This window comes from Chiloscyllium plagiosum, unplaced genomic scaffold (assembly GCF_037043375.1).
Source record: "Chiloscyllium plagiosum isolate Xiang-an unplaced genomic scaffold, Cpla_swu_hap1 HiC_scaffold_2, whole genome shotgun sequence".
In the NCBI taxonomy this organism is placed as follows: Eukaryota; Metazoa; Chordata; class Chondrichthyes; order Orectolobiformes; family Hemiscylliidae; genus Chiloscyllium; species Chiloscyllium plagiosum.
The window spans coordinates 37,048,882-37,065,865 of NW_028270140.1; the positions used below are offsets into that span (position 1 = coordinate 37,048,882).

The 16,984-nt window shown below is 43.5% G+C and overlaps 1 protein-coding gene and 1 long non-coding RNA gene across 6 annotated transcripts in view; one reads left to right on the plus strand and one right to left on the minus strand.

The window, feature by feature from the left end:
• The window catches only part of LOC122562673 (PALM2-AKAP2 fusion protein), a 378,231-nt gene that overhangs the window by 199,540 nt on the left and 161,707 nt on the right, over positions 1–16,984 (minus strand). The window lies entirely within an intron of this gene.
• The window catches only part of LOC148151860 (uncharacterized), a 148,395-nt gene that overhangs the window by 32,785 nt on the left and 98,626 nt on the right, over positions 1–16,984 (plus strand). The window lies entirely within an intron of this gene.

Here is a 16,984-nt window from a genome sequence, read left to right on the forward strand (position 1 = left end):
GCTCACTGGTCTATAGTTCCCTGGCTTTTCTTGAATAAGGGCATAACATTCACTACCCTTCCAGGCCCTTATCCGTGGCCAACGATGATGCAAAAATATCAGCCAGGGCTCCCGCAATTTCTTCTCTAGCCTCTTGCAGTTTCCTTGGATATATCTGGTCAGGACCAGGAGATTTGTCCACCTTCATACATTCTAATATGTCCAACACCTCCTCTACTGTGATATGGACTGTCTCCAAGATATCACCACTAACCTCCCCAAATTCCCAAGTCTTCATGTCTTTCCTCATGGTAAACACAGAGGAGAAATATTCATTGAGAACCTCGCCCATCTCCTACAGTCCTACACATACATGTCCACTTTGGTCCTTGAGGAGCCCAATTCTCTCTTGAGTTATTCTTTTTCCTTTAATATACTTAAAGTACCTTTTTGGATTCACCCTAATCTTCTCATCCAAGTCCATCTTGTGCCTCCTTTTCACCCTTCTGATTTCCTACTTTAGTAAACTCCTGTATCCTGTATACCTCCAGGGATTCCCATGATCCCAGCTGCCTGGACCTGAGCCACACCTCCTTTTTTCTGGTCAAAGCCTCAATGTCTCTTGTCATCCAAGGTTCCCTATTCCTGAAACCTTACCCTTCACCCTCATGGGAACATGTAGACCTTGAATTCTAGTTATCTCACCTTTAAAGGCCTCCCTCTTGCCAGAAGCCTCTTTGCCCGCAAACAAAATATTCCAATCAACCCCTGCAAGCTCCTGTTTAATTCCATCAAAAATCACCTTGCCCCAGTTTAGTACGTGAACCTGTGGACCAGTTTTGTCCCTCTCCATAACTATTTTAAAATTAATAAAACTATGGTCACTGGTCCCAAAGTGCACCACCACTGTCACCTCCATCACCTGTCCTTCCCTATTTCCCAAGAGTAGGTTGAGCTTTGCCCCTTCCTGAGTAGAACCCTCTATATATTGCTTGAGGAGCTTTGCTGACTGCAATTAACAAATTGCACCCCATCTAAGCCCTTAATCCTCCAGCAGTCCCAGACCATGTTAGGAAAATTAAAATCCCCTGCTATGACAACTCAATTGCTCCTGCAAGTTTCCCCAATCTCCCTTCATATTTGTTTCTCTAATTCCTGTCGACTATTTGGGGGCATATAGTGCAACCACAATAATGTCACCATCCCCTTCTTATTTCTTGGCTCCACCCACAAAGCCTCACTGGATGATTCTTCCATTTTTTTTAGATTACCTAGTGTGGAAACAGGCCCTTCGGCCCAACAAATCCACACCGACCCTCCGAAGAGTAACCCCCCAGTCCCACTTCCCTCTAACTAATGCACCTAACATTACGAGAAATTTAGCATGGCCAATTCACCTGACCTGCACATCTTTGGACTGTGGGAGGAAACCGGAGCACTCAGAGGAAACCCACTCAGACACGGGGAGAATGTGCAAACTCCACACACACAGTTGCCCAAGGTTTGAATCGAACCTGGGTCCCTGGTGCTGTGAGGCAGCAGTGCTAACCACTGAGCCACTGTGCTGCCCATCTCTGATTACTGCTGTGATACTCACCTTAATCAAAAATCAACTTCCCCTCCCCTCCTTCCACCACCTCTGTCCTGTCTAAAGCACATGTACCCTGGCACATTAAGCTGCCAGTCCTGTCCCTCTGTTAGCCATGTTTCTGTAATGCTTTAATACCCCAGTCCCACATACCTATCTACACCCTGAGTTCATTGGTCTTACCTGTCAGCACTCCTGCATTGAAATAGATGCAGTTTAATCCAATTTAGAAGGCATCTGGATGGGTATATGAAAAGAAAGGGTTTAGAAGGATATGGGCCAAATACTGGCAAATGGCACTAGATTAATGTAGAATATCTGGTTGGCATGGAAGAATGGGACTCGGGTCTGTTTCTGTGCAGTATATCTCTATGACTCCATAAGATTCACTTGGTAGCAGCATTACAGATTGAGCTCAGGGCACAAAAGATAGACTTGGTCTGTGGCAGGTGGTCTGAGGCAAGTATACTTAACCTCATCCTGAATAATTTGCCTGCCACAGATGCATCTGTCCATAGCAGCACTGGTAAAAGTGACAGTGACTGTGGAGATAAAATCATGTCTTCACATTGATACCATCTTACATCATATTGTGTGGCACTATCAATGTGTTAAATGGTACAGATTTCAATCATATCTAGCAACTCAAGGCTGGTCATCATGAAGTACTGTGGTCCATTAGCAGCAGCAGAACTGTACTCAAACACAATCTACAACCTCATGGCCTGGTATTTCGCCCACTCAACCATTCTTATCAAGCTAGCAGATCAAGCCTGGTTCAGTTAAGAGGCAAAAACATCACTAGGCACACTTAAAAATGAATTGTCAACCTGGTAAATTTATGAAACACGACTATTTGCATGCCTAGCAGCAACAAGTTGACTGACAAGACTGACCAATTTCTCACCAATGGATCAGATAAAAACTCTGCTGTCCAGCTACATCCAGTTAAATAACTCATTGCAAGAGGACGATCCACAAACTTTGCAATCCTCCTTGATAGGGGAGCTCAGCACATCCATGAAAACATTGCTAAAGCTGTTGGAACACACTCCTGCCAAAGGTGCTAAGTGGATAATTCAATGTGGCCTCCTCCAGATGTCCCCAGCATCACAGATGCCAGTCTTTGGCTAAGTTGATTCATTTGGTTCACCACGTGATAACAACAAATGGCTAGATGCACTGGATACTGCAAAGACTCTGGGACCTGACCACATATTGGCAATAGTACTGCAGACATGCCTCCAGAACTCCCCATGCTCCTGGCCAAGCTGTTCCAGTACAGCGACAACATGTACTCAACAATGTAGAAAATTGCCCAGCTGTGTCCTGTACACAAAACGGAAGACTCGCTAGCCCAGCCAATCATTGCCCTGTTAGTCTACTCTTGATTATCATCAATGTGATGGAAGGGGTCACCAATGGTTCCATCAAGCAGCATTTACTTAGCAGTGGGCGGCACGGTGGCACAGTGGTTAGCACTGCTGCCTCACAGCGCTAGAGACTCGGGTTCAATTCCCGCCTCAGGCGACTGACTGTGTGGAGTTTGCACGTTCTCCCCATGTCTGCGTGGGTTTCCTCCGGGTGCTCCGGTTTCCTCCCACAGTCCAAAGATGTGCAGGGTCAGGTGAATTGGCCATACTAAATTGCCTGTAGTGTTAGGTAAGGGGTAAATGTAGGGGTAGGGGTATGGGTGGGTTTCGCTTCGGCGGGTCGGTGTGGACTTGTTGGGCCGAAGGGCCTGTTTCCACACTGTAATCTAATCTAATGTAACTTGCCCACTGATGCTCAGTTTGGGTTGTGCCAGAGCCCATCAGCTCCTATTACAGCCTTGGCTATAAAAGAAACAAAGGAGATAACTTCCGGAGAAGAGGTCAAAGTGACCACCCTTGACATCAAGGCTTTACATGATTGAGTGTGACTTAAAGGAGCCCTAGCAAAACTGGAGTTGATGGAAATTGGAGTTGGGGCTGGGGGGTGGCATAGCTGGCACAAAGAAAAATGGTTGTGTTTGAAGGTCAATCATCTCAGTCCCAGGGCTCTCTGCAGGACTTCCTTAGAATAGGGACATTTGGGCCAACCAACTTCAGCTATTTTTATAATGGTCTTTTTGCCATCATAATATCAGAAATGGTAATGTTTGTTGATTGTGTGTTGTTCAGCTCTATTTGTGACTCCTTAGAAATTGAAGCAGTCTATGTCCAAATGCAGCAAGACCTGGACAATATCCAGGGCTTGGGCTAACATGGAGCAAGTAACATTTATGCCATACATGTGCCAGGCAATGACCATCTCCAACAAGAGGGAATCTAACCATCATTTGATGACATTGAATAGTTTACCATTGTTGAATGCCCCAGTATCAATAACCTGGAGGCTACCATTGATCAGGAATGGAACTGGATTAATCATTTAGATAAAATGGCTACATTAGCAAATCAGAGGCTTGGAATTCTGCAGCATGTTACTCATTTTATGTTTTTAACAAAGCCCATTCTCCAACTACAAGTCTCAAGAGTGTGATGGAATACTCCCTATTTACCTGGGTTAGTGCAACTTCAACAACACTCTGGAAGCCTGACATTATCAAGGTCAAACCAGCTTTCTTGATTAACATCACACCCACAAACATCCATTCTCTCAACTAATGACACTCAGTAGCAGTAGTGTGAACCATCTAAAGTTGTACTGCAGAAATTAACCAATATTCCTTAGACAACACCTTCCAAGCCTCTACCATCTAGAATGACAATGGCAGTGGATACATGGGTATACCACCCCTTTCAAATTCTCCTCCAAGGCACTCACCATCCAGACTTGGAAATTTATTATCATTTCTTCAGTAGCTTTGGGTCAAAATGTTGGAAATCTCTCCCTATTAGCATTGTGGATCTGCCTGCACTAAATGGACTGATGGTTCAAGAAGGCAGCTCAGTACCGCCTCCCTCAGGATGACCATGAATGAGCAACAAATACCCACTAAGCCAACGACACCCTCACTTCATGAATGAATAAAAAAGAAGGAAATTTGACAGAGTAAATTGGGAGAAACTGTTTCAACAAAGGCAGGCTGGGAACCAAAGCACTTAAGTTTTAAATATTTGGCAAAAAACAAACAATAATAAATAGAGAAAGACTTTTTTTTTAACACAGATTATTATTATCCAAATGCACTGCCTGAGAGAGGAATTTGATAAATGCTTGAATGGGGAAACTTTTGCAGGGATATGGAGAAAGAACAGGCAAGTGAAATTAGTTGGAATACTCTTTCAATGAACCAGCACAGAAACTGTAGGTTGAGTGGCCGCTGCTATCTTGTACAATTCAAAATGGAGGTAACATACATCATTGATGTAGATTTAAATGTACGTAGCTTTATTTAAAGGATTTGCAGATGTGCAATTAAATGTTTCTTAAGGTCTGGAAATAAATCTAAGAGGCTCAGATGTGATGGTTGTCGTAGAAACAGAGCCATATTTAGTCATGTTTGAAGAACATGGAGAGTAGAAACTTTCCTATGGACTTTTGTGCCCCACCCCAGGTGAAATATGGGTCACACTGTGCCTTTAAGAGAGGCATTCTGTACTGTTACTCTTGCAGAGAGTGTTGCCATAGTGGTGCTGAAATGTCTCCCTCAGACAGGCAGTTGGGAAATAGTTTTTGAGTTCTGCCTGGGTGTTATTTTTTAAGAGAAAAAAGAATCATAAGTGGGCAGGGTCAGGCCTCCCATGTACATAGAAAGGCTTTTAGTTTTGACAAAGGGTCAGTTAGATTCGACTCAAAACGTCAGCTCTTTTCTCTCCTTTCAGATGCTGCCAGACCTGCTGAGATTTTCCAGCATTTTCTCTTTTGCTTTTGGTTCATTGACTGCAAGAGTGAAATCTTAAACTGTGAGGATTCCTCTTAAAAATCAAAGGGGGCAGATTACTACTTTCTTCTGAACTGGAGAGAAATCGCGCATGAGAATTATAGCTGTTTTGCTGAGTTTTCATTTTTTGCTAAGGGGTGTGCTTATTGGATACTTCCTGTGTTAGAACATGATTAAAGGTTAAACAGTATGTTATTTGTTATGTCTTTCGATAGAGTAATGTTATGCCAGATCTTCCTTTTTTGTATTTTAACTGTGTTGTCAGGATAGAGTGTGCTTTGATTAAAGCCTAGTGGTGGACCAATTAAATCACATCTGGAACACAGCAACTTACACTTATCGTTAAATAAATATAAAAGTTATGGTCTAGTCTATCTCCTCACAATGCTTTGGAGGGACAGGGGTCTGGTCTGGTCCTTAATAACAGAGATTTATGCAGGTCTCAGAAACAGTCATTTATTGTGATATTCCGCTGGGATCCACATTAATGACCAAGTGGGCTTGTCATCCAATTGAAGATGGCGGGCAGATTCATGGAAGACCAATCAGAGGCTCTTCCTCCATTAAAGGAGGAACAATATGCCGTGGAATGTATGTAAAGGAGAGGGAGCTTCAAAAAGTCTAAATTAAAAAGAAAGCTATTGTGGGCCAAGCCCTACTGTGACAGACAGGAAAGGCAGTTGGTGTTGAGGTTGGAGAGCTTGAAGAGAAACTTGCAGTTGGTAGTATTTCCATTGTTGCCCTTGTCCTTCATGATGGTAGAGGTCTTGGATTTGGAAGGTGCTATCTAAGGAGTTTTGGTGAATTTCTGCTGGTGCAAACTATTATCACTTCTTCCACCACTAATGCTCAGTGACAATAGTGTGTACCTGCACAAATTAGCCAAGACTCCTTTAGATAGCACCTTCCAAATCCATGACCTTTACCACCTAGAAGGGCAAGGGCAACAGTGGGAACACTACCAACTGCAAGTTTCTCTCCAAGCCACTCACTATCCTGACTTGGCAATATATCACTGTACTTTCAGTGTAGCTGGGTTAAAATCCTGCCAATACCTCCCTAATTGCATTGTGGGTCTAAGTATTGCAGTGGTTGAAGTACACAGTTCACCACCATCTCCTTGATGCCCACATCCTTTGACTGAATGAGAAAACATAAGTATTATTTCAGGTGAATTATTTTTGCAATCTTAACCAATCCTTCAACCTACAATCCTGAAGATTTGTCCAAACTTGCCTGAAAGATCTGACATGGGGAGATACCCCTTGTCTCGATTTGTTGAGGAATTGAAATTATGACCTCAAGACGTGTCGTATCAGATTTGAAACATCAATTCTGTTTCTCTCCATAGCCAGATTTGCTGAATTTCTCCAAAATTCTCTATGTTTGTTTCAGATTTCTAGCATCTGCAGTATTTTGCTTTTAATTTGAATTCAGTCAGTTAAATAACTACAAAATTGGCAAATAAAAAAAACAAGCATCAGTAATGGTGAACTTGAAACTACCAGATTTTCTTAGAAACTAATTTTGTTCACTGCTGATTTTTAGGGATATAGTCTGCTGCCCGTACCTCATCTGGCCTCTCTTTGTCTCCAGTTGCATAACAATATAGGTGTTGGATTTTAATTCTCCTCAGAAATGGCCTAGCAAACCACTCAGTTGTATCAAACTCCGCAACAACGTATAATCCCTGAGGGAATACTTTCAGCAGACAGATAGTTGCGGTTTAACAAAGTGGCTCATCTCAAACTTCTGAAGGGCATTTACAGGTGGATAATTTCTATTATGGTGCACGTAATAACTTAAAAGACTTTCAAAGACAGCACTTTATTAATTCAGGCAAAAGACACATGTTTTATAGCAAGAAGGATCAGAAATTTCCAGACGTATGACCTCCCGAGATGTTCAGGCACTGAATAAAAACCGAAAGAACTGCGATGCTGTAAATAAGAAACAAAAGCAGAAATTGCTGGAAAAGCTCAGCAGGTATTGCAGCATCTGTGAAGAGAAATCAGAGTTAATGTTTAGGGTCTGGTGACTCTTCCTCAGAACTGATGTAGCTATGATCATGTTGGTTTATATGCAGACACATGGGGTGGGGGAGAGGCAAAGGAGTAAATGATAAGGATAGAGCCGAAGAGAGAGAAGAACAGTTGGACAGACAAAGGAATGGATAATGATCTGGCTGGGAGGGTGAATAGCGGTTAATGGAGACTGTTAGTGGTTAATAAAGGGTTGTGTGTAATAGCAGATGATGTGATAACAATAGTCACAGTGTGTAGGAGTGGGAGCTAGGAGATCGGAGAGTTCAAGCCCTAAAGTTATTGAACTCGATATTGTGTCCAGAAAGCTGCAGGGTTCCCAATTGGAAAATGAGGTGTTATTCTTCCAGTTTACACTGCAACAAACCTGAGACAGATATTTTGGCCAGGCATCAGGGAGTTGTGTTAAAGTGGCAGGTAACTGGAAGCTCAGGGTCATTTTTGCAGGTAGAATATAGGGGTTCTATGAAGTGGTCACCCAGTCTATGCTTTGTTTCCCCAATGTACCAGAAGCCACATTGTGAGCAGTGAATGCAGTAGACTAGATTGTGAGTTGTGCAGGTAAAGTGCTGCTTCACCTGGAAGATATGTTTGGTCCTTGGATACTGAGGAGGGAGGAGGTAAATGGGCAGGTGTTACACTTTTGGCGATTGCAGGGGATGATGCTGTGGGGCTATGGGGGAGGTGTTGGAGTGAAGGAAGAGTTGACCAGGGTGTTCCGGATGGTAACCATGGCTTACCAGAGCATGGAAGGCTTACCTATCATTTCAACAGCATCCACATCCAGAAAATCATTAGATCCCTTTTCCACCATCTCCAGCTTGATGCCACCACTAGACACATATTCCCCTACCGTCCCTTGTCCACCTCTGCAGGGACCGTTCCCTCCAGAGCATCCTGGTCCACTCTTCCTTCACTCCCAACACCACCCCACAGCCCCACGGCATCTTCTCCTGCAGCCACCGAAGGTACAACACCTGCCCATATACCTCCTCCCTCCTCAGTATCCAAGGGCCCAAACATACCTTCCAGGTGAAGCAGCACTTTACGTGCACTTCTCACAATCTAGTCTACTTTGCAGCAAACTGCCCAGTATTCAGGATAATATCGACCACAATACTGAACAACCCTGTCATGGCAACCACTGCAAGACGTGTCAGAGTGTCAACATGCTTACTACCATTACACGTGGTAACATCTCCCACCAATTACACTGCAGGTACTCATGTGACTCAGCCAATGTTGTCTATCTCATACGCTGCAGGCAAGGATGCCCCAAGGTATGGTACATTGACGAGACCAAGCAGACGCTACGATAACAGATGAATGGACACCGTGCAACAATTGCCAGACAGGCATGTTCCCTCCCAGTCAGGGAACACTTCAGTAGTCAGGGACATTCGGCCTTGGATCTTCGGGTGACCATCCCAGAATTCAGGATATGCAACAATGCAGAGTTGCTGGGCAGAGGCTGATAGCCAAGTTCGGTACCCATGAGGAAAGCCTCAACCAGGATCTTGGGTTCATGTCACACTACAGGTGACCCCACTATACACTTCAAAGAACAAAGAAGAAAGAAATTACAACACAGGAATAGGCCCTTCTGCCCTCCAAGCCTGCCCTAGTCCAGATCCTCTATCTAAACCTGTCACCTATTTTCCAAGGATCAATATCCCTCTGCTCCCAGCCCATTCATGTAATTTAAATCTTAAATGATGCTATCTTGCCTGCCTCTACCACTTCCACTGGTAATGCATTCCAGGCACCTACCACCCTCTGTGTCAAGAACTTTCCATGCATACTTCTCTTAAACTTTTCCCCTTTTACCTTTAACTCGTGACCCCTAGTAATTGACTCCCCCACTCTGGGGAAAAAAGGCTCTTGCTATCCTCCCTGTCTATACCCCTCATGATTTTGTCGACCTCAATTAGGCCCCCACCCCAACCTCCGTCTTTCTAATGAAAATTATCCTAATCTACTCAACCTCTCCTCATGGCTAGCGCCCTCCTTTCCAGACAACGTCCTGGTGAACTTCCTCTGCACCCTCTCCAAAGCATCCACATCCTTCTTGTAATGTGGCAACCAGAACTGTATGCAGTATTCCAAATGTAGCCGAACCAAAGTCCTACACAACTGTAACATGATCTGCCAACTCTTGGCCTCAATACCCCATCCGATGAAGAAAACCACTTGATCAACCTGCGTTGCCACCTTCAGGGTACAATGGACCTGAACACCCAGATCTCTCTGTACATCAATTTTCCCCAGGGCATTTCACGTAGTTCACTCTAGAATTAGATCTTCTAAAATGCATCACCTCAAATTTGCCCAGATTGAACTCTATCTGCCATTTCTCTACTTAACTCTCCAATCTATCTATATTCTGCTGCATTCTCTGACTGTCCCTTTCACTATCTGCTACTCCAGCAATCTTAGTATCGTTTGCAAACTTGCTAATCAGATCACCTATACCTTCCGCCAGATCATTTATGTATGTCACAATCAACAGTGGTCCCATCACAGATCCCTGTGGAACACCACTGTCACAGTTCTCTATTTTGAGAAACTCCCTTCCACTACTACTCTCTGTTTCCTGTTGCCCAGCCAGTTTTCTATCCATCTAGCTGGTACATCCTGGACCCCATGCAACTTCACTTTCTCCATTAGACTACCATGGGCAACCTTATCAAACACCTCATTGAAGTCCATGTTATATGACATCTATAGCCCTTCCCTCATCAATCGACTTTGTCACTTCCTCAAAGAATTCTATTAAGTTGGTAAGACATGAGCTTCTCTGCACAAAACCATGCTGCGTATCACTGATCAGCCCATTTTCTTCCAAATGTAAATAGATCCTATCCCTCAATATCTTCTCCAGCGGCTTCCCTACCACTGATGTCAGGTTCACTGGTCTATAATTACCTGGATTATTCTTGCTACCCTTCTTAAACAAGGGGACAACATTAGCAATTCTCCAGTCCTCTGGGACCTTGCCCATGTTCAAGGATGCTGCAAAGATATCTGTTAAGGCCCTAGCTATTTCCTCTCTCGCTTCCCTCAGTAACCTGGGGTAGATCGCATCTGGACCTTGGGACTTGTACACCTTAATGCCTTTTTGAATACCCAACACTTCTTTCCTCCTTATGCTGACTTTACCTAGAGTAAGCAAACATCTATCCCCAACCTCAACCTCCGTCATGTCCCTCAGTGAATACTGTCGCAAAGTACTCATTAAGAATTTCTCCCCCTGTCTCTGACTCCACGCATAACTTCCCTCCTTTATCCTTGAGTGGCCCAACCCTTTTTCTTGTTACTCTCTTGCTCCTTATATATGAATAAAAGGCTTTGGGATTTTCTTTAACCCTGTTAGCTAAAGATATTTCATGACCCCTTTTAGCTCTCTTAATTCCTCATTTTAGATTGGTCCTACTTTCCCGATATTCTTCCAAAGCATCGAGCTTAAGTATGCTTTCTTTTTCCTCTTTCTAGTTTCACAGTTTTACCTGTCATCCATGGTTCCCTAAACTTCCCATTTCTATCCCTCATTTTTGCAGGGACACACCTGTCCTGCACTCTAATCAACCTCCCTTTAAAAGCCTCCCACACATCAAATATGATTTACCCTCAAAAAGCTGCTCCCAATCCACAATCCCCAGCTCCTGCCAAATTTTGCTATAGTTGGCCTTCCCCCAATTTAGCAATCTTCCTTTAGGACCACTCTCGTCTTTGTCCATGTGTATTCTAAAACTTACGGAGTTGTGATCACAATTCCCGAAGTAGCCCTATTGAAACTTCAACCATCTGGCCGGGCTCATTCTCCAACACCAGGTCCAGTATGGCCCCTTGCCAAGTTGGACTATTTATATACTGATCTATAAAACCCTCCTGGATACTTCTTACAAATTCTGCTCCATCTAAGCCTCTAACAGTAAGTGAATCCCAGTCAATCTTGGAAAAATTTAAATCTCCCATCACTATCACCTCACACACACACTCACCCACAAGCACTTATACACACATACACGATTACACTCAGACTCACACAAAGCCTTCCTCATAAACTCTCTCTCAGACATACAAACACTCATACTCATGCACACACCCTCTCATGGGTATATACTCCATCACACTCTTGTACACACTCTATCAAGCATGCACACACACCCTCGCATACACACACTCTTTTTCTCCCTCCTTCACATATGCGCGCGCTCACACACACATAAGGTGATTTTGTAGATACACTCTATTTTGTTGAAAAAGCACACTACCTGTAGGCAATCACTCCACATGACATTTTATAAATTCCTACTTTGGAAATAGAATCAGTTTGACTCAAGATTGAGATGCAGACAGACTCTAACCTCACACCCTTAATGAATTTTCTGAGCTGAGATGTCACTTTTTTTAATGAAAGCTGAAGTTATCTTGGGACTGTGACTTGAAAGAAGTTCTGGGATTTACATTTTAATCATTTGAAACCTGCATCCCCATTCTGTATAATTAAAGACTTAACAGCGATCTAGATTTGTTCAATACTTCTTATCAGTTGTATGACAATTTGATCTTTTACTATAAGTTCTGTGTCCTATGATCCTGTCCTACTGGTTACCTGACAAAGGAGCAGTGCCCCGAAAGCTTGCACTTGCAAATAAACCTGTGGATGATAACCTGGTGTTGGTGTGCTTTTTAACTTGGTCTACTGTATTCACTGCTCACAATATAGCCTCCGCTACATTGGAAAAATGAAGCGCAGACTGGGTGACTACTTCATAGAACACCTGCATTCTGCCGACAAAAAAGACCCTGAGCTTCCTCTTGCTTGTCACCTTAACACGTCCTGTTGCGTGGCCAACATCTCTGTCTCAGGCTTGTTGCACTGTGACAGAGACGCTGAGCATAAGCTGGAAGGATAACACCTCATTTTCTGCTAGGGGTCCCTGTAGCTTTCTGGACTCAATATTAAGTTCAATAACTTAAGGGCTTGAACTCTCCTATGTCCCAGCCCTCACTCCCATACACCAGGCCTTGTTATCACATAGTCTGCTATTACACACTACCCATTGTTAGCCACTAACAATCTCCATTAACAGCTATTCACCTTCCCAGCCTGGTCATCATCCACTTCTTTGTCTGTCTAATTGCCCTTCGGTTTCTTTAGGCTCTATCCCTGACTATCGTTTACTCCTTATCCCCTCCCCCCACCCTATCTTCTGCATAAAACTGATATTTTTCTAGCTACCATTGGTTCTGAGGAAGGTCACCAGATCTAAAACGTTAACTCTGATGTCTCTTCACTCATGCTGCGAAAATTCCAAAGAAATCTAAATAATACTGTTAAATTTGGTGTTGCTAATAGAGTGTTTCTTTACTTCAATGATTGGTATCAAATGAGCTGCAATTTCTTGCAGTTCAACTTTGGGTAGGCAGTATCTGGTTCTCCTGCTTTAAACTCTGTATCTATCTAATCCAATCCATCTCTCTGTCTGCCCACTATCTCAGGCTGAACCTGGCTGTTTGCAACCTCATCGTTCCATTTGGCCCAGAACCAAACTGAGCCTCCAACCACAGATCCTCTTTAGTATCAATTCTGCTAATTCTACCTTTGTAAGATTGTTACTCTCTGCCTCTGCGTCAGTTCATCAGCATTGTTAAAAAAAAAGCTTTTATCATCTCCAGACTCGACATTTCAAATAGTTCAGAGCTCAACCACCCATCTTCCACCTCTGGAAACTCCACTCATTTGAAAGCTCTAACTCCTTAATGCTGTTATGCACCTAGTCCCAATTACCCATTTTCCTTGGTATCTCAATTCTTCAATTTCCATTCACAGGATGCAGGCATTGCTGGTATTACTGGCATTGGGTGCTCATCCAAAACTGCCCTTGAGAAGGTGGTGTAGGGGGTTGGGGGGGGGTTTGGGGAGTGGAAATGCCTTCTTTCATACAACTGAGTGGCTAATGTCTAAAGGTAGCTAAGAGTCAAACATGTTGCTGTTGGTCTGGTATCACACTTAGGTCAGACCTGGAAAAGATGGTTGAGGTTGTACAGGACGTTGTTGAGGCCATTTTAGGAGTATTACGTAAAGTCTGATCGCCCTGCTATCAGAAGGATATCATTAAGTTGGAGAGGATGCAGACATGATTTACCAGGATGCTGCTGGGACTGGAGCGTTTGAGTTATAAGGAGATGCTGGATAGGCTAGGACTTTTCTCACTGGAGTGTAAGAGGTTGAGGGGTGACCTTATTGAGCTTTATAAAATCATGAGTGGCATAGATAAGGTGAATAAGCAGGACACTGGAAGAACACAGTAAGCCAGGCAGCGTCAGGAGGTGGAGAAGCCAATGTTTCAGGTATAACCCTTCTTCCCAGTCTTGAAGGAGGGTTATACTTGAAACATTGACTTCTCCACCTCCTGATGCTGCCTGGCTTGCTGTGTTCTTCCAGCCTCTTGCCTGTCTACTTTGGATTTCAGCATCTGCAGTTTTTTGTCTCTATAGATAAGGTGAATAGCAAAGGTATTTTTCCCGGGGGTGGGGGAGTTCAAGACGAGGGGGCCTATTTTTAAGGTGAGACGAGAGAGTTTTACAAGGGACCTGAACAGCTTTTTCACACAGAGGGTGGTTTGCATGTGGAGTGAACTGCCAGAGGAAGTGGTAGATTCAGGTACAGTGATAGTTTTAAAAGACAATTGGGCAGGTACATCAACAGGAAAGATTCAGAGGGAAATGGGCTAAACACAGGCAAGTGGGACTAGTTTAGTTTGGGAAACTTGATTGGCATGGATGAGTTGGACCGAAGAGTCTCTTTCCAAGCTGTATAACCTTATGCGAATTTCCTTCCCTAAAGGACAGGATGGATTTTTACAACAAGCCCATTTTATGGTCATCACTATGGATACCAGACTTGTATTCAATAAACTGAATTTGATTGGTTTGGTGAATTTAAATTGCCCAGTTGCCTTGGTGGGATTTGAACTTGCCTCTGAATTATAGGTATTAGTCCGGTCATGCTACCTTGTACCTCAATTTAAAGTTCTGTTTAAATTCGATCAAGTCTTTGCTCCTGATCATAAGACTGAAGTACACAATTTAATCGTTTAAATAAATTGTCTTTTTATGATTTGGAGTTGCTGGTGTTGGACTGGGGTGTATGAAGTTAAAAATCACACAACACCAGGTGATAGTCTAACAGGTTTTATTTGGAAGCACTAGCTTTCGGAGCGATGCTCTTTCATCAGGATGAAGGAACAGCGCTCCGAAAGCCTGGTGTTATGTAATTTTTAACTTTGTCTTTTTATAGTTGCTTTTTTTTAGTCCAATGTGAAATTGCAAAATTTGACAGTTAATCTTGTGCAGAAACCGTTAAAATGTGGTTGTTAAATAATCTGGTTAAACCACGTGTGGTTGTGAAATAACATGGTTGAGTAAGCTGTGATAAAAAAGATACAAGCGTATTTTGACAACTAAAACATGGACCTTAATCTTGCGGGTGAGACAAACAGCGATGGATTGTTGCTCCGTCTCCTATGTTCTCCATCCTGATATAAAGCGTATCTGAAATGGGATTGCATCTCTCTAGCATTAGATCTTTGGGGAAGTCAAGCCAGCATTCCTTTCTAGGGTATTAATTAGTCTCCATATTTTGGTATGTTCAATCGTCAGCACATTGAGAAGCTCTGGGACATTTAAACAGCTCTTCAGTGTGGTAGTAAATGTTTGTGGAAGGTAAGTGTATAAGTGGACAAGGTGGGTCAGGTCCAGTGAGTAGATTGGCGTTTGGGCTGAGGTGGTGGGTAGAATGGTACATAGGCTGAATGGTAAATGGCTAAGTTGGCAGCTGGGTGGGATATTGGTGGGTGCGTTTAGAGCAGGCAGTGAGAATGTCAGGAGATTAGTGATGCAAAGTCTGAGCGTAACGCTCTTGGTACATGGGGTCAGTCCAACTACAGCATCTGGAGGAATTTAAAATTCAAATAGGAGAATGTGGAATTGATAGCTAGTCTCAACAACCGTGCACCATGAAACCATCATTAATTTTAAAAACTCATTTGGTTCACTAATATCCTTTAGATTAGATTACTTACAGTATGGAAACAGGCCCTTCGGCCCAACAAGTCCACACTGACCCGCCGAAGCGCAACCCACCCATACCCCTACATTTACCCTTTCTTACCTAACACTACGGGCAATTTAGCATGGCCAATTCACCTGACCTGCACATCTTTTGGACTGTGGGAGGAAACCGGAGCACCCGGAGGAAACCCACGCAGACACGGGGAGAATGTGCAAACTCCACACAGTCAGTCGCCTGAGTCAGGAATTGAACCCGGGTCTCTGGCGCTGTGAGGCAGCAGTGCTAACCACTGTGCCACCGTGCCGCCCACAAGGAAATCTGCCATCTTTATCTGGTCTGGTCTACATGTGACTCAAGACACACACCAATGTAGTTAACTCTTAACTGACCTCGGAAATGGCCTAGAAAACTGTTCAGTTCAAGGAAAGTTAGGAATGGGCAACACTCACCAAATAACACCCGCATCCCATAGAAAAGAAAAACCACAGAGGTGGGTGACTGGGTAGTGGGTTATCAGGAGAGGTTGACAAATCAGGGACTAGCTGAAAATGTGTTGCTGGAACAGCGCAGCAGGTCAGGCAGCATCCAGGGAACAGGAGAATCGACATTTCGGGCAAAAGCCCTTCTTCAGGAATCCCTTTCCTGAAGAAGGGCTTTTGCCCGAAACGTCGATTCTCCTGTTCCCTGGATGCTGCCTGACCTGCTGCGCTGTTCCAGCAACACATTTTCAGCTCTGATCTCCAGCATCTGCAGACCTCACTTTCTCCCCAAATCAGGGACTAGTCAAGTTGGGTGGAGGGAGGGTTTGGTGGGTCAGAGACTGTCAGATAATTGGTGCAGGGGAGTCAGATGGTAGGGGTCAGTTTGTTCCATGGCAGAGTCCAGGGGCCAGGGGTCAGGGAGCGAGGGAATTATCTACTGCAAATTAAAATTTCCTGGAGAATTCCCATGGAGACAGTTCAATGTGGAGGATTTCGATCAAGGTTTTCTGTCTCTTATGCTGGTAGCAATTGCATAGTTTTGTGGCTTATGATGTGTTGAAGTTTAAAGAACAAGCCATTATGCTGAGAAGCTCATCAAAGATGTAACAAATGTATTGTTGCTTATAAAATAAAATACGGTTAATTATCTTGTAAAATGTTTAGAATTGTTGTACTAGAAGACGCTTTGCAATATTATGCAGACTTATGACTTTGGGAATCTTTTGAAAGAACTGTTGAGATGAACAGGAAAACCTGTGAAGGCCTGTGGACTAAAATGTAAACAGATTATAGATCAGATAACTTAGACATATAAGAGAGATTGGGACATGCCTGAACTCGGTGGACCACCAGAAAAGAGGATAAAAGGTAAAATGCTTCGAGACATATCTACACACCCACAGATGTCAAAGGTAATCATGAATCGACGGAACATTTGAAGAGACG